This window comes from Cetorhinus maximus, chromosome 5, assembly GCF_964194155.1.
Source record: "Cetorhinus maximus chromosome 5, sCetMax3.hap1.1, whole genome shotgun sequence".
In the NCBI taxonomy this organism is placed as follows: domain Eukaryota; kingdom Metazoa; phylum Chordata; class Chondrichthyes; order Lamniformes; family Cetorhinidae; genus Cetorhinus; species Cetorhinus maximus.
Genome location: NC_135883.1, coordinates 1,226,234 through 1,244,372, shown reverse-complemented (window position 1 = coordinate 1,244,372; position 18,139 = coordinate 1,226,234). Strand labels below are relative to the sequence as shown.

The following is an 18,139-nucleotide window of genomic DNA, read 5'->3' as shown; positions in this document are numbered from 1 at the left end:
TTTGGCTAGGATTCTATTTTTCATGTTTTAATGCAAAGCAATTTTTCTTTTCGCATTATGTTTCTTCAGATTTGTACTTGGCAGCAAGATGCAGAAGTAGTGCCATCTAATCAATATTCATCTTTCCAATTTAAATTAATTCACAGTGTTCTTTTTCTGCCTATGAAATTATATTGTAATGCTGAGAAGCAAAGCCTCAAAATTGTCCAAAAATTTCAGGACATTCTTCTCCCTGTTACAACAATTTGCAGGAATAATGAAAGTGCAGAACCTTCATTATTCTTTCATGAAGTGCCAGTATTGGCCTTGTTGACCTGTTGATGTGTGGTCCCCAAAAAGTTCTAAAAATCCTGTTGCCAGTTGATAAACTGATTTTGTGGCAATTTCTATGATTATCTACAATGCAGCCCCTTTCTCCACACATCATTCTATTGCTGCAATGTTTGTTGGACGACTGTTAAAGAAGGTAATTTAAACCGTAAATGTAGCACTAAATAACATTAATGTTGCCATGGTCATTTAATACTGCATAGCAATGCAAAACACAGGTGCCAATAGTCTGCAGGCAGAAAGGCAGAGTTAGTGCTTGTCTGTATTTGTGGATGCGACTAAGGGTGGAATCGCCTGGCCCTGTTGGCAGCGAGTGTCATGGCGGGCGTGGGGGCGGGAAGAATTCAGCAGGAGGGACAGAAATCGGCTTCATGCCGGCGTGAAATCACAGCGGGATCATCCGATGGTGTCCGTGGTGGAACCCGGATCCCGCTGGAGGCTGGTGTGAACCCGATTTGCATTCCGGTAATGGGATGCAAAGTCAGGCCTGCCCAGAATCGCGCCCTCCCCACCCTCCCACCTGATTTCCTGTTACGTTGGTGACAAGTGTGATTTGCAGAAGTTGGGACTTACTGTTAGGGCCTTGCTCAGATCGTGGACATCCAGGGAGCAGAAGATGCTGGAGCCCTACAGCTACTGGACCCCGGAGGAACATGTGCATCACCTGCTGGTTGGATCCTCATGCATGTAGCTCCTATGCAAAGCAGCTCTTGGAAGATGGGAGGTCTCTGTTGATGTCTCAGGACTGCTTTGGAACATCAAAGTCTTGGCCATGGGCTGCCATGGATGATCAGTGAGGGGTTGGGGCGGGGGTGGGGGTGGCGGAGAGGAAGGTCCAGCTGTGAATTGGAGAGGAAGGTGTACCAGGGGTGAGGTTGGGAGTGGGGGTGGAATGAAGGTGTCGGGGGGGGTGAGGTTGGGAAGAGGGGAACGAAGATCTTGGGGAGTGAGGTTGGGAGGGCATCAAGGTCTAAATTTTCATCCTCAAGGTGGGTAGCGGGAGTCAGGAAAATTCCCAGCTTGTCCACCCACCTCAGGAGAAAGTGCCCACAAAGACATGATCTTCATTGCCAGGGGGCAGGTGTGGGCTAGATTCAGGCCAGCTGACCTGGGAAGGAGTTTGGTGGCAGCCACAGAAGCTGCCAGATGGTGAGGCGGACCTGCCTATGTGCTGTGAGACTTCATGCCAGTTAAAATAATAAAACAAAGGTCCTCCAACCTTCACCCATCACACCCCCTCACCCCCTCACCCCCCGACACTTCCCATGCCCCATCCATGGCCCCTAATGCCCTCTATGACCAGCTATTCCCCCGCCCAAGCCTATGGCCCCTCATCCCTCCATCTAGCCCCCATGGTTCCTTGTGCCCCCTATGCCAATCTATGGCATGTCCATGCTCCTCGACCCACTGTACAAATTACAGAACCAATGAACCCCAGAGTGGCAGTAGGCGGTGTAGAAAAAAACCTTTAAAAATCATTCATTCATCCATTCATTACTTTCCACTATGTTAAAAAAGAGTCATTTCACTACAAGGTAGTAAAAATGTCAACCATCCAAACTCTTTAAAATGTCAGTAACAGAAACCATAAACCCTTGAAACCAGTTAACCTTGTGATGCTGACTGCAGGACCCTCTTCCCAGTATGAGAGACCATGCTTGGTGGGTGGAGTGCTGCAGCTTGGTATATGGGGTATGAGTGGCCATGGGGGTGGGTGAAGGGTATACATTGTCACTGGGGACATGAGGGAGTGCTGGGGTGAGTGGAATGCCATAACCTGGCATAGGGGGTATGAGGGGCCATGGGGTTGGGTGCTGGGGGCCTTACTTTGACCTAGGGAGCATGAGAAGTTGCCTTTTAAAAAGTGCTGTCATGCAGGCTATGGTTCACGACTCCATGAAAATTGCAGAGGAGTAGGACGTGCCTATCCCTGCTACTCAGGGTAATGGAGCCAGCCAGGTTGGGAGTGCTGGGTGTGGGCTTTTGATAGGAGCCAGCATGCACCCTTTAAAGGCATCCTGAAAATCAGACAGTCCGGGAACAGAGTCGGGAATCCCAGAATTGGGTTTAAAGGGTTCCCAAGTCATCCTGATGATACAATAAAAAAGTGGGATTCCTTGCAGGAGCTCTGACCCTGAAATTAAGAGGCAGAGTGTGGTGGAGGCCAAAAGCAACTCAGGAACCTGGCAAATTTGAGGACACAGAAATCTTGCCGACTTTAATGGCAGGATCTCATTATAGCACATCGATAGCCTGGCCCTGGGGGGCGGGGGTTGGTGTGGGTAGGGGGTTGAAAACCCGCAACAGGAGGGCGCAACTGGGGACCTCTGTAGTTGGACCGTGGCAATTTGGAGCTGACTATTGGTAGGTTGACAATCAGGGCTGAAGGTGGGGTTGTGGGGGAGAGAGGCCATAATCAGCAATGGGGAGGCCGAAGGCTTCCTTGAGTGGCCAGGGGGAGCATCCCTCTTATCCCTGGCCCACAAAGAGACCTGGGCAAGATACCTACCAGCAGTTCCCTGTCTTTCTCATTTATAGTTAAACAGCCCAAGGACTTACAGTTTTGTAACACTTCCTGCTTTTCCCTCCTACCAGCCAAACTGAAAAACAGGTTGTTGAAGAAACAAACACTTAATTAAGATAATTTTTCCAGTGTTTGTGGGATTCCATGCAGGCAGTAAATGTTCTAATTATGTAATAAACCTTGTATAAATGATGTGACAGGCCTATAATTTCTTTCTGTACTTGCTATTTAGTTGTGTGCAAGCAAGCAGCTATAGTTCTTCTGTAATTACCATCCACAATGCCATTTCTTTTGCATAGATTAGAGTGCCATATTGTTTCTGAAAGGAAGACCAGCCATTGAGGCACAATCTGCTGTCACACTCTTTGACCATATGAACTGACTGCTGTTAAGTGTCTTTTCCTTGCTGATAGAATTGCTGCCATAAAGAAATTAAAAACACTTGGATTTATATAGCACCGTTTGTGAACTCAGGATTTCCCAAAGCACTTTACAGCCAATTAATTACTTTTGAAATGTAACCACTGATGTAAAGTAGGAAATGCGGCAGCCAATTTGCACACAGCAAGCTCCCACAAACAGTCATGTGAAAATGACCAGATATCAGTTCTTGTTATGTTGATTGATGGATTAATGTTGGTCAGAGCACCAGGGATAACTCCTCTCTTCGTAATGTGCCGTGGGATCTTTTACATCCACCTCGGTTTAGCATCACATTTGAGAAACAACACTTCCGACAGTTCAACATTCCCTCAGTACTAATACTACAAAGAAAAGATTTATTGTCTGCTGGACAACTGTTGTCTCATCTCCTTTTGTTGCAACCTTTCTTGTCTTTCTATTGTATTGAGAACACTTCTTAAAATATTTCCTCTATTGTTTCTTCTACTATCAAAATCTGCTGTTTGTCGTGCTTTTTACCTTCCCTGAGACTTCTATGTGTTCCAGTCAAATCTCTTCAATCCATCTTCTACTCTAACTCATTCTCTCCCAGGATAAGCTATTTCCTTGTAACATGGAGTGAAATAAAATCTACTGCCACTGCAATAGAAATCATGAAGTTCAATAGCACTTCAGTTTAAATCACACAATTCAACCACAGAGCCTGTTGTCTATCGTAAGATCACAAAGTAAATACGGCTGAGGGAGGCCATTGTGTCCTTCTTAGCTCATCAATTCAACCCCTTAATCACAGCATCTAACCGAAGTTAAGGTTTTCATTCCCCTATCCAGATACCCATTGGAGCCTGATCTACATACTTAAAGGGGACCACACCAGCTTGGAGTGGGGGTATTTGCTGCCCAAAATTGAAAATTTTAGTTGCTCTATTAGGGTGAGGGTAAGTTCCATGCTCTATTTTAACTGGGTGACCCCCTCCCCAGGTGGTGGCGGGGGAGGTAGTAGGGTGGGACAGGGACGGGAGGGGTGGGACAGTGAGGGGGAGGGTTGGTGCAGGGAAGTTAAAATCTGGCTAATTTGGCCAAACCTTGCCTCTCCCTTCCTCCAGCCAGCATGGTCCTTCCACTTTTCTGACTCTGGCTTCATTTGCAACACCTCCCACACTCATCCCCACCACCCCAACTCCACTTCAACTCACACAGACAAACACCTGCTCCGTCTTTGGCAGCAGCACCTTTATTTATATGGACCTCATGAAGTACAAAGTATGGCCGAACCCCCTCCACCTTAAAATCTTTATTGACTATACCTTTCATTAATCTCCTTAAACTCATCTTTCATCATTCTGACATCCAATTTTCATTTTAGTGAAGAATGTTGGAGCATTTTCGTACGGGTAAAGCACCGTATCAGACCAGATTGATATCGTTGAAGCTCCTCATTGTAATTACATTTTCCTGTAGTAAGCACAGTCTATGAAACAGTATCACTGTAATAATAAACACTCGGATGAGTGTATTGTTCCTGTTTTCCCATGACTTGTCTACACAGTCATAGCTGGTTAAAAAGTCTGTCAAAAAAGGAATGGGTAAAAATTGGGAAGGTGAGTGAAAATGGAAAGATTTACCACCAAGTGTGACCATTTGATGTTGGGAATTATAGGTCGATTCCTTCACCATTTGATTCTGCTGATATGAGAGATTAAAACAGATAAAATACACCAGTCAAAATGATGTTTATTAACAAAATGTTAAACTAAAATAATAAACATGTTAAAAAATGTCCATAAACGTTTCTAAAATTTCCAAAGTAAGCAGCATCACAGTTAGAGGTTTGGTGAGGTAAGTGCTCAATATTAAAGGATTTCATAAGGGAGTTGTTAAGTTTAAGCCACTTGTTCCTGGCACCAATGGTGAAACCAAAGAATTTAATGTTCCTACCTTTGGTCATGTCTTTAATCAAGGGTTCAAGATGTTTATATTTATCAATGTTTGTTTTGACCCAGGCCTTTTCCAAACCCAGTTGGAACCAAGATAATTCTGGTTTCCAAAGCACACTGTCAGATAACCTAAATCCCCGCTCAATGAAAGCGGCTCAGATGTATTTCATGGCCTTGATATGCGACTGGTCGGGAATCTTATTGTGCTTTTTAATCCTGGCATTTTTGATAAATAAAGAGTTCCCTGAAATGTGGGACATGGTGTCATTTGCAAAATCTCTATAGTCTTTAGAATTTCCATTTCTTCCCAAGGACAATGCATACTCATGGGTTAGATATTTGTTTTAATAAAATGAGTCTTTCTAAAATGTGATTGCTTCGTGTTATTTAAACTATAAAATCATAACCATTGGAAATAAAATCATTGTGAAAATGGAAAAGCCTGACCTCTTTGATATCCTAAATTGGCCCACATGTATTTCCTCGTGTTGCTGTAACTATTTCCCTTCAGCGCGTGAAAACAAACTTACATTTTGAATCAAACACCTGCGTAGTCAGAATCATTCTGAACTTGTAATTCATATAAACTTAAGTCACCTTTCGTCACCTGCTTGAATTTGTTCAATCTTGAAAAGCTACTCTATTTTTAACCTTGTCAGTTTATTGTTGCACCAATTTTGTATTTATATAAAATTAATTGTGGAATCCAAACTGCTATTGCTGCTTTGCTGGCTTTGATGAACAGATAACATTAAACGTTCCAATTTAGTAAAGCCTGAAACAAAATACTGCAGAGGCGGGAATATGAAAATCTGAAATATAAACAGAAAAAGCTAGAAACGCTCAGCAGGTTTGGCTGCCTCTTTAGAGAGAGAAACCGGGTTAACGTTTCAGATCATGACCTTTTATCAGAATTGGTGCTGGCTCAGGCTGGATACTCGTGTCACTGTGGTCTACCTCAATTGTTACGATCTCGGTAGAGAACAGTAACTTTTTTTCAAAGTAGACAAAATTTGAAATCCTGGTTATTTACCAAGAAAATGAAGCCACAATATTCCACGGTTTAAAACAGAAGAATTTTCACTGTGCAAGAGTCAACAAGGCAAACATTAAATACTATCTCTCCTATACTCTAACATCCAGAATTAACATGAGTTAAATATGAATTTACAGAGAAATTGTGATTGAAAAGAAACTATAAATTACAAATTAAATGGCAGATATAACTATGACAGATCTTATGAATTGGTTCAGCAGTCCATTCAGATTTCAGTGATCACAGTGAGTCACAAACTCCTTCAAACTCTGTCTTCTCAGGAGGGATTTCAGATCCTTTCCTCCTAGGAGCTAGTCTGGTCCCCAGCCGCCAGCAGCGCATAACCAAACCGAGGTCCATGGGCATGGTCTTCACCAAAATTTGCACCCGTCCGCAGAACCTGCTCAACTTGGTCTGGATGGCATAGACCCACCAATGTTATCTTCCAGTAATAGAAAGGCTGCAGCAACTTATTCTCTTTTCTTATTCTCGGCTTCTGGATTAGCCTCTGCTTCTTGAGTCTTCAGCTTGTCCATTCTGCTCCAGTGGCCTCAACAACCGCTACTGCTGCTTGGACTGATCTGTGTCTTTTACACTTTTCAACAAGGTTTCAGTTCCGATTTCCCAACCTCATCTTTCTCCTGCTTTCCTTAGAGTCTGTGAAATTCTGTTTTATTTCTGGATTTACCTTTTCCGCTTCCATTTCAGTTTCATTTTCAGTTCAGCTTTCATTTTGAGATAGGGTCTGCCTCAGAAACATATAAATCAAATTAAAACATTTTGATTCCATTCACTTTTTATTCCCTGGGTAAAGGAAAGCTTTACTGCAGTGAAGGTTTCTTTATGATAGCTTTGAAATGCAACAAGTCCATTATCATCATTAACATTTTAACAACTATCTTATGACACACAGTATATGTAACCTTTCTAGATTTCACAATTACATCTATCGTATTTACAAAGTTATGAGGGCTCAACCAAAGCAAAAGCAAGTAAATGTAATAAGTAGGATTAGCAGGATCTAAACATCATAGAATTGTCATAGCTCAGAGCTCGCCTACACCCTTTCTTTAAACTCTGGACAGAGCATCAGTAATTTCATTGTTTTTCCTGGCAACATGCTCAAATTTTAGGCTGAAGGGCTGCAGCATCAAACTCCCGCAAAGCAGTCCAAGATTCTTCATGCAGAACTTTTCCAAAAACACCAGTGGATTATGATCAATGTAAATTAATATCTCTCCTTGATTATTTGAAATGTATACCTCAAATTATTGCAGAGCCAAGACAAGACTTAATATTTCCTTCTCAATTGAAGAGTATTTTGTTGACACGTTTTATGTTTTATTGAGAAGTAGCTGACTGGACGCTCTATACCAGTATCATCCCCTTGTAGCAACACCACCCCTACACTGGCATCAATCGCTATTTTGAATGGTTCATTGAAATTCGGAATAACCAAAACAGATTGGATAATTATTCTGGCCTTTAACCTCTCAAAGGCAGTGTGACAAGACTTTGTCCACTTAAATTTTATATTTGTTTTGAACAAGGTCACTTATGGAGCAACATCACTGAAATTTGTGACAACTCGTTTCCAAACCCGCCCACCCACCGCCCCCCCTGACCCATTGTAGAATCCACACAGTCCAAGTGACTGTAATATTTCCAGTTTTGTTTTAGGGACCTGGAAGTCCAAAATTGCTCTAACTTTAGCTTCTCTGGGCAACACTCAACCTTGCCCTATGACATGTCCCATCTTGCTCTTGGCAAAATCACTTTTTGCCAAATTTATTATCATATCAGCTTTTTGTAGTCTATCAAATAGTGCACTTAGATGTTCCACATGTTCTTCCCAAGTGTTATGCAGATGTAAACCAACAGATCATTGATTTACACAACACAGTTGTATAATCCAGTAATGACTTTGATTGTCAACCTTTGAAAGGTAGATGGTGAATTCTTCCTCCCAAATGGCATAACTGTTCATTGGCACCCCCTCTAGGGTTTTGGAAGCAGAGATTTCTTTGGCTTGATCTGTCGTGGAACTTGTCAGTAACCTTTAAACAAATCGATCTTGCTAACAAAGTCTGAATTTCCATCTCTATCAATGCAATCCTCAAGTCGGGGAATTGGATAAGAGTCAGTTTTTGTTTCAGCATTAACTTTCCTCTAATCAATGCAGAACCTAAGTGATCCATCAGGTTTTGATACCAGTATGATTGAGAATTCCAGCTACTTTGATTTAGTTCAATGATATCAATGTCCAGCATAAATTTAATTTCCTCTTTTACTTGAGCCAATTTTCTAAGATTGAGTCGCTAAGGGTTTTGCTTAAACAGTATCGCATTTCCCACATCAACGTCATGCATAGCTAAAGATGTTTGCCCTGGTCTATCAATACACAATGACTCATATTTTTTAAGTAGCTTGGCTGTGTCACCCTGAAACTTAACGGGAAGATGGTGTAATATGCTATCCAAATGTTTTAACACATCTGCATTGACTAATTTCATTGCTGGGGGTTCGATCTGAGAACTTTCAATCTCTGGTTCATTGCTTGAACCATCAAATGTATTCGTATCTCCATTTTCCTTCTTTACTACTTAGAGCATGCTCCCTGGTTGACTAGCCTCTCTGACATAATATTGTTTTATCATGTTTATATGACACACTCGTTGATTATTCCTCCTGTCTGGGGTACTAATTACATAGTTTACCTCATTCAGTCTCTTCTTAACATCATAAGGCCCGCTAAACCTATCCTTCAGTGGTACACTGGCAAACCAGTACGTTATCCCCAGGTTTAAAAGTTCAAGTTTCAGCTGTCTTATCCACTCAGATTTTTATTATTTGTTGGGGAACCTTAAGATGTTCCCAAACTACTGCACATGCTTTTCTCAGACTTTCTCAAAACTTGGACATGTAGCCTAAGAGAGTAATTTCTTCTTCCTGGGTCATAATTTTCTCTTTAATGAATTTAAATGGTTCCCTTACTTCATGTCCATAGATGAATGCAAAGGGACTGAAACCAGTTGACTCATTAGGTGCATCTCTAATTCCAAAAAATAAAAATGAAATTCCCTTCTCCCTGTCCTGGGGATATTCAAGGCAGAAAGCTCCAATCATTGCTTTTAAGGTCTGACGGCATCTTTCTAATGCCCCCTGTTAATGGTATGCAGGTAATTATCTGCTTTACTCTTAATCCACACATTGCCTTCTGGAATACTTGTGACATAAGATTTGATTCCTGATCAGACTGAACTTCTCTGGATAACCCATAGCTGGTGAAAAACTGATAAACCCATTGATTACAACACTTACAGTAATTTTTCTTAAGGGCATTGCCTCTGGGAATTGGGTAGACAAATCCATAATGATTAAAAGATATTGATACCTCCTTTTGGTTTTGGGTAGGGGTCCTACACAATCCATTAGAACCCTACTAAATGGTTCATTGAAAGCAGGTATTGTGATCAATGGAGCTGGTTTAATCAACGACTGGTGCTTCCTAACCAGTTGGCAGGTGTGACATGTCTTGCAGAATTCAACCACATCTCCATGCAATCCTGGTTAAGAAAAGTGTTTCATTGTTTTAGCCTGAGTCTTTCTTATTCCTAAATGATCTGCCTTTGGAATTTCATGGGTAATTCTTAAAATTTTCCTGTGGTAACTAGGAGGGACAATAATTTGATGGAGTACTGCCCACTCCTCATCTTCTGGTCTCTGAGGAGGTCTCCATTTCCTCATCAATATGTAATTTCTGAGATAATAACATACGGGGACCTTTTCTGATTCTTCCTCAGAATATGCTGTCCGAGATAATCCCCACGAACCAGGGTCTGCCTGTTGGGCTTCGATCAAGGAAGTTTGGTTAAATAATTCAGCCTTGCTATTTTCAGGATCTTTATCCTCATTCAAATTCCTGAAAAAAGTTCTATCCAGTCGGACACCTGAATTCTCCTCCCTCTCAATTGATTCTACTTCATCCTGTCTAGCCTTACGATCTTGGGCTCTTGTTACCATGCAATCTAGGAATAATCCAGGATGTTCCTCCTTCATAATCTCAGTTTGACTCACCTCAATCAGCTCTCTTGAAACTTTCAGAGTTGCTAATACTTTCAAACCTGCCAAATAAGTATTTTGTATAAAATTAGAAGTGCAAAAGTAGAATTACCTTTCAATAGGTAAACTAGGAACAATTTTCACAGTAACAGCTCCATTTACTAAGCCACTTTGTAAATGGACTTTATTAAAGGTAACAGGTTCATAAATCCCAAGAATATCTCTTAGTAATACTTTCTCTTTCATCAAACCACCTGGAAGACAAACTGTATCATCAGCCATCATCAATCACTGAACTGCCCCAAGATCTCTCAAAATATTAAATTGTTCACTTGTTTTATTGGAAGAATAAGGGCATACTTCTCCCTTAGAGACAAAACTTCTATAACCTCCAGTAACCTGACTCACCTCATCAGTACCCAGGGAAGAAATCCCTTGACTATCCTGAGCCATGTCCATCACTCTAATAGGTTCTGAGGAAGCACTTTGCAATTGTACTGTGACTACTGTTTTATCATCTGTTTTCTTTACTGGTACAGCATTTTCTGAAGACTCCTTAGGTATCCTTCTTACTGCCACTGATTTAAATTTCAACTTCCAACAATTTGCTTTTACCTGCCCCATCTTATGGCAATGAAAGCATATTGGATTCTTTACATCACTTTTATCATCTTTGCTATTGTTTTTATTGACTAGAACAGCTTTTGCCTTCTCCCTAAAGCCAGAATCTCTTTGATTCCTCCAGTTTCCCTGTGGGTTTAAAAATGGAGATCGACTGCCCCCTAGCTGCCTATGTGATATATCATACCCATCTACCAGAACTGCCGCTTCCCTTATTTTAGAAAACTTGTGGTCTTCCAGGGGCTCCCTGATGGCTATTGGGATATTGTTTCAAAATTCTTCCATTATTATTACCTTCCTCATATTCTCAAGAGTCCCTTCTGACTTCATTGATCAAAACCATCTGCCAGCAACGTTTCTTTCTCCCTGGCAAATTCTATAAATGTTCAATTTTGTCTCTTCAAAGTCTGAAATCTTAATTGATATGTTTCAGGGACAAACTCATAAGCATTAAGTATTGCAGTTTTAACTGTCTCATAATTTGAAAATTGTCCTTCTGAAAGACCAGAATAAACGTCCATTGCTTTCCCCACTAAAAGGCTCTGTGAAATAAGAGTCCATGTGTCCTTTGGCCACCCTAGCTTTGTAGCCACTTTTTCAAATGAGATAAAATATCTCTCAACTCTGTCCTTATTGAATTTAGGCACCAGGCGAAGATTCTTTGTTAAATCAAACTTTGGAGTGGGACTAAGCTTTTCTTTAGCCAATTCATACTGTCTGATTTATTTCTCTCATTGAGACTCTCTTTTCTTATCTCTTTCCTCTTTTGCTAACTTCCCCCTCTAGCGTTCAAGCCTTTGCATTTCCCTTTGTTTCTCTTCTTCAAGTTCAAGATTTTCATTTTTTTTTCTGTTTCAAGCTGCTTTAGCCAACTCAAGCTGTGTTCCACCTGGGTCAGGATTTTCTTCTTCCAATCACAGATGCTGTGCTATTACCTCAATTATGTCTGCTTTTTTAACCCCTGCTTTTAACTCTAACTTCAACTTTTTTCCAAATGCTATTAACCTAACCTTGGTTAATTGTTGGAAAATAGTCAGGGATAAATCTTCTCTCTCCAGGAAAGCCGTGACAATGACAAAGCCATTCTGCTTTTCAATAAGCATAGTAAAATTCACTGTGAAGTCTTGTTAGCCTTAACCTTGGCATGTCCCAACACGTGTATCTGTCTGGGGATTTGAAATCCCGCAAACAGCCCTCAATTTTGTTACAATCTCAGTAGACAACAGTAACTTTTTAAAAAAAATAGATGAAACTTGAAACCCTAATTATTTACTAAAAGAATGAAGCCATAATATTCCAGGATTTAAAACAGAAGAGTTTTTACTATACAAGAGTCAACAAGGCAAGCACAAAATACTATCTGTCCTATACTCTAACATCCAGAATTAACATGTGTTAAACATGAATTAACACAGAAATTATAGTCAAATAGAAATATAAATTGCAAAGTAAATGGCAGATACGACTAAGACAGATCTTATGAATTGGCTTAGCAGCCCACTCAGAATTTAGTGACTACAGTGAGTCACAAAGAACTTTAAACTCTTCTTCCTCATGAGAAATTTTAGTTGCTCTCCTTCTAGAAGCTAGTCTGATTCCTAGCCAATAGCAGCACACAACCAACCCGAAATCCACAGACAAGGTCTTCATCACAAATGGCACATGTCTGCAGAACCTGCTCAACTCAGTTTGGATGGCGTAGATCTACCAATGTTATTTTCTAGTAATAGCAACTTATTCTCTTTGTTTATTCTCAGCTTCTGGATCCAGCCTCCTCCTCTTGAGTGTTCTTCAGCATGTCTGCTCCAGTGTACTCAATAGCTGCTATTGCTGCTTGGACTGATTTGTGTCATTTTATATCTTTCAACAGGCTTCCGTTTTGATTTCTCACCTTCAGCCTGTCCCTGATTTCCTGAGAGACTGGGAAGTTCAGTTTCATTTCCAGATTGACCAGTTCTGCTTCCCTTTCAGTTTCATTTTCAACCATGCTTCTGTTTTGAGGTAGGCCCTGCCCCAAAAGCATACAAATTAAATTTAAAAATGTAGGTTTTCTGACTCCGTGTTTGTGAGTTTGACTTGGGAAGCCTGGAGGTCAGTAGCTCGTTCCAGCAGAGAAGAGGCGGCCTGTGATTTTGAGGCCGGGGCGTCATTGACGTTTTGCAAGAGAGCTGCAGAGTTACCAAACAGGCATCTCTCTGCAGTTTGTCAGGTTTGCTATGAATTAAAAAGGCTGGAACTGAAGCCAGGCAGGTAAGTAATGGTAATGGGGTTGGGCACTGGGGTGGCCGAAGGGGTGCACTCCAGACTATGGAGAGTGGAGTCCTAGGGAAACAGTGGCCCAGGTTATTTTTGTGGGCCACCTGAAGTGCACTCCAGTTCCTCCAAGGACCAAAAAGGTAATTCAATACTTGGCATTGCTGGGCCTCTTCTCTTCCATTGCCCATGGAACTGATCGCCACCCAAACTGCACTGGATCTGACCAGTTCATGGAATCATTGAATTATACAGCAACAGAAGAAGGCCTATCAGCCCATCATGCCTCTACCAGCTCTCTGAAAGAACTATCCAATTAGTTACATCCATCCACACATTTTTATGTTTTAAGTAGAGATCCAAATAACTTTTGGAAGCTACTATTGAATCTACTTCCACCAGCCACACAGTCAGCGTATTCTTGACTCATTTCTCCTCATCTTCCCCTCGGTTATTTTGAATCTGTATCCTCTGGATACCAACCCTCCTGCAGGATAGAAACAGTTTCTTTCTAACTATTCTATCAAAAAAGTTGCCTCTATTAAACCTCCCTTTAACCTTCCTTGCTCTAAGGAGAGCAATCCAGCTTCTCCATTCTCTCCAGTTAACAGAAGCCCCTCACCCCTGGAACCATTCTGGCAAATCTCCTCTTTGCCTTCTTGACATCTTTCCTAGAGTGTGGTGTCCAAACTGAAGAAAGGTCTAACCTGTAATTTATTAAGATTTAGGGCAGGATTTTCCCCCTGTCGGGGGCAAAGTTGAATGGCGGGTGCACACAGGTGCGTCTCTGATCAGCGCCCCCGATTGGGGGTGTAGCGCCATTTTACGTGGGCGGGCCCATTAAGGCCTGCCCAGTGCGACATCTGCACGGAAGCACTATGCACTCCCTGTGCGGGCGGGGGGGTGGAATCCCTAAATCGAGAGTGCCCTCTTTCACGCATGCGCTCGAAAGAACGCACTCATCTCCCTGAGGCTAAGTGCAGCCTTAGGGAGATCGGCTGTTCTGTGACAAATATTAAAAATAGAAAAAAAAGAAATTCCTGACATGTCCCCTCATGTGACACTGTCACATGATTTGGGACATGTCCATAATTTTTACAAAAACTTTAATAACATTTTTTAAAACCTACGTGAAACCCCATCCCACTGATGGATGAGGTTTGATGCTTTTTCTCATTCCCGCCAGGGCTCCTGGCCGGCCTGCCAACCTTAAGGTTGGACGGGCAGGTCCTTTAATTAGCTAAATGACTCTGTTAATGGCCTCAATTGGCCATTGACAGGTCGGCGGCCGCACAGTTGACTTTGCTTCACCCCCGCTTACCGGAAAATTTAAATGGGGCGCGGTGACATCGGGCAGAACACTGCGCGTCATTTTACGCATCGGTGAGCAGGCCCCGCCCCCCCGCTCGCCGACGGGAAAATCCTGCCCTTAGTCTAACTTCCTCAGCTCCTAATGAAAATGGCAATCAGGGTTTTATTTACTGTCCCAGGTGGCGGGTTTTGGATGCCCGTTAGTTGGTCCTTTTTTAAATGGTGCCAACCGCATCACCATTCCTAACAGGACAGCAAGTCTTCCGACCCCATTTGGGCCGGAATTGCCCTGTTCATGCCAGGCAGAGGAATTAATAATAATATCAATGGCAGCTTGAGAGCAGCATTTGATATGAACAAAAGCTGCACAGTGTGAAAAGGAGAGAGGCCTTTTAGCGCTGACCTGGTGTCAATACTTTATAATATTTCTTGTGTAGACATCTCACTGAAGGCGGTGAGTTGCATCTGTGCTTATATGAGACTGTGAGATCCAAGTGACAAGTCAGTTATGACACCTCTTCACATGTGTGAAAGAATACCTGGAACAAACAGAGGCTGCGAAACATGGTGTTGGATAGGTTTTTACAGCGTCTTAAGCATCTTATCAAATTACTTCTGAAGTGAGCACTGAGTGTGATTACAGATTGTTAAGTGTCACCTCCTGTGTGAAAATACAGTCACTGGGTAGTAAAACAACCAATCTTCCCCCGTTGAATAAAATATATAACAAAACTGACTGGCATGCAAGGCTTTTTAGGGCATCAACCTGACTCACAGATGCCCCCTGACCCCCCCAAGGCATTTTCCAGGTGGCTGTATGAATTTCAGATGGGCAGCCCCTACCATTTAGGGTGTAACTCGGTCACCCATCTCAATAGAGGAAGATGCGCTGCTTTGCTGCAGCATAAGACAGACGGTTGTGCTTTTTAAAAAAAACAACTGTTTTCAAATAGGCTGAATTCCAAATGGGAATGAATCACTCTGCAATTGGTGGCTAGAAGGAAACCTGCTGTCTAAATTTAAATAGCCCTTTTTGAAATCCTTAGCAGTGCTCAGCATGCTGCAGAGGTGTAAATGGTGAGAGTGACATTGTGTGACAAATTTCAGCTATGTGGCATCATAAATTGTACATGCAAGTGTTCAGACTTACGTGCACGCACTTTCATTGCTGAGGTTCCTGGTGCAGTACATGGTAAGCAGAATAATCTAGATACGTGTGATAACCCAAGGTTTCTCAGGACCTTGCAGTCTCGAAATCCCCAGCTAATTTGGTTGCAAGTTTTTCTTTAGCACTTCAATTTTCCTCAGGTTGGAAGATCTATTCAGAGTCCTCCATTGCACCACAGCCTGGAGTTTCACCATAGTGGAAACCTGATATGTGTTTGGCGGAGTGTATCTTCCACCCACTGCAGCTTTTCTGAGTTTTGAATTTTTGAGTTGGTCTCCACATCCACCAAAGGGGAGGTGTCTTTTTATTCTTTCACAGGATGTGGGCGCGCTGGCTAGACCAACATTTGAAAAGGTGGTGGTGAAGTGGCCTTCTTGAACCGCTGTAGTCCATGTGGTATAGGTATACCCACAGTGCTGTTAGAAAGGGAGTTCCAGGATTTTGACCTAGTGATAGTGAGAGAATGGTGATATATTTCCAAATCAGGGTGGTATGTGGCTTGGAGGGCAAGATGCAGGTTGTGGTGTTATCATGCTTGCGGACAGACCGAAGGTGTTCCGCAAAGCGGTCACCCAGTCTGCGTTTGGTCTCTCCAATGTAGAGCAAACCGCATTGGGAGCAGCGAATGCAGCAGACTGGGTAACCGCTTTGCGGAACACCTTCGGCCTGTCCGCAAGCATTACCCAGACCTCCCTGTCGCTTGCCATTTCAGCACACCACCCTGCTCTCTTGCCCACATGTCCGTCCTTGGCCTGCTGCAATGTTCCAGTGAAGCTCAACGCAAACTGGAGGAACAGCACCTCATCTTCCGACTAGGCACTTTGCAGCCTTCTGGACTTAACATGCATATAGGAAATCTTTATGATAATAGAATTATGGTTTTTTTCTGTTTCTAGACTGGGTCTGAAATTTTTAACAACATTGGCTCTACAAACAGAAATCTTGATGACTGATTTCTAAACCCTTTCCTGTGCATTTGATAGTGAAATCAGCTGACATCCAGTTGTGTGACAATAAACAGGGTAGTTCCTTCAATCTATCCATGCAGATTCCATTACTGAGTCCAGGATTGGGTTTCAGTATAAGCAAAATGTGAATTAAATGAAAATCCTCATTAAAACATGGCTTATATTACTATCACATTAATGTCTACTTTACAAAGAGCAGGTTAGTACTGTGGGCTGTCTGACACTTCAGTCTGTTAGATATCATTTCAGTGGCAGGGGAAAAGTGATATTAGCTCCATTAATACTTTACTTCAATTGCTGACGTTATAGGAATTTCAATACAGAAGGAGGCAATTAAACCCATTGCGCCTGTGATAGCTCCAATGTGTTTGATTCAGCTTCAGTAGTCATTTGTGTTCCATATTCCAATAACTCTGCACGAAAAAACATCTTCTTGCCTCTTCTTTTGTGGTTTTAATATTGATCCAAAATGTACGCTATATTATTTCAATACACAGACCAGTGGAAATAATCTTTCATTAGTTACGTTCTCACACCCTTTCAAAACTTGAAACACTTCTATTAGATTCCTTATTAACCTTCTCTGCTCTCATGAATAGACTTAGTTTTTGTTTATGATAAGTCTTTTATCATAATTATTATTTCTTGCTGTTATCACCCTAGTAAATCTGTGTAACATAATTTCCATGGCTTTCATGTGCATTCTGTAATAAGGTGCCCCAAACTGTTCCTTGTAACTTGTTCTAACCAATGTTTGTCCAACTTGCCATTAACTCGCCCTTTCTGTATTCAATGCCCCATATATAAAATATGTTGGCCCTTGTTACTGCTTTTTCTATGTGCACTTCTGCTTTTAAAGACCTGTGCTACTTCCTATAAAGCCATGGGATCTTCTCTGTCCTGCTGAACAGCCCAGGGTCCCTCCAAGATTTCCCTTTAGTCCTCTGTGGGAGGGTCAGCTGACTGATCGTCCTTACCTGTACTTTTCGTTATGACTCCAGATGGAAAATATTTGTGCGGAAGCCAAGTAGGGCGAGGCTCAGCTGTGATGGTGTCATTGATGAATTAGGCAGTGAATAGTTCCCTTAATCTGGAATCAGACTTGAATAATGCCCAGTGATGAGATAGGGGAGATGTATCACTGTCTAGAGTGTGGCAACGCAGTAAGAGTCACCACCACCAGGATAATAGATAATGGTCTAGGTGTGCAAAATACTGTGGGACCAAATTCCCTAGGCTACAGGGGGCACATTTTGAGTGTGTTTTCTGTAGTGGAGTGGGAGTTTTTGGTGAAACCCAGATTTTCCAGTTGGCAAAACTGGCTCAAATTGCAATGTTAAGGGTTGGGGGGGTGGGTGCGGTGGTGTGGGGATGTGAGGGGGAGGGTTTGTGAATTGCAGGTGAGCCATCTAACCACTTCTGCCATTCTCTTGATAGCTACGGGGACTGGACTGGGGATGATCTCAGGTGATTCTGGGAATTAGGGAAGCCCTGTAAACAATCAGTGGCTCCCCTTTTCCTTTGGAA

At 42.1% G+C, this 18,139-nt stretch overlaps 1 protein-coding gene and 1 long non-coding RNA gene across 4 annotated transcripts in view; one reads left to right on the top strand and one right to left on the bottom strand.

Annotated features, from left to right (window-relative positions):
• Positions 1-18,139, top strand: part of LOC144680453 (XK-related protein 6-like) — a 916,065-nt gene that overhangs the window by 188,181 nt on the left and 709,745 nt on the right. The window lies entirely within an intron of this gene.
• On the bottom strand, positions 6,771-12,638 carry LOC144680456 (uncharacterized). Its single transcript, XR_013576561.1, has 3 exons — positions 12,528-12,638; positions 10,307-10,326; positions 6,771-6,974 (listed from the first exon to the last, which is right to left on the bottom strand). It is a non-coding gene; the product is annotated as an uncharacterized LOC144680456 (long non-coding RNA).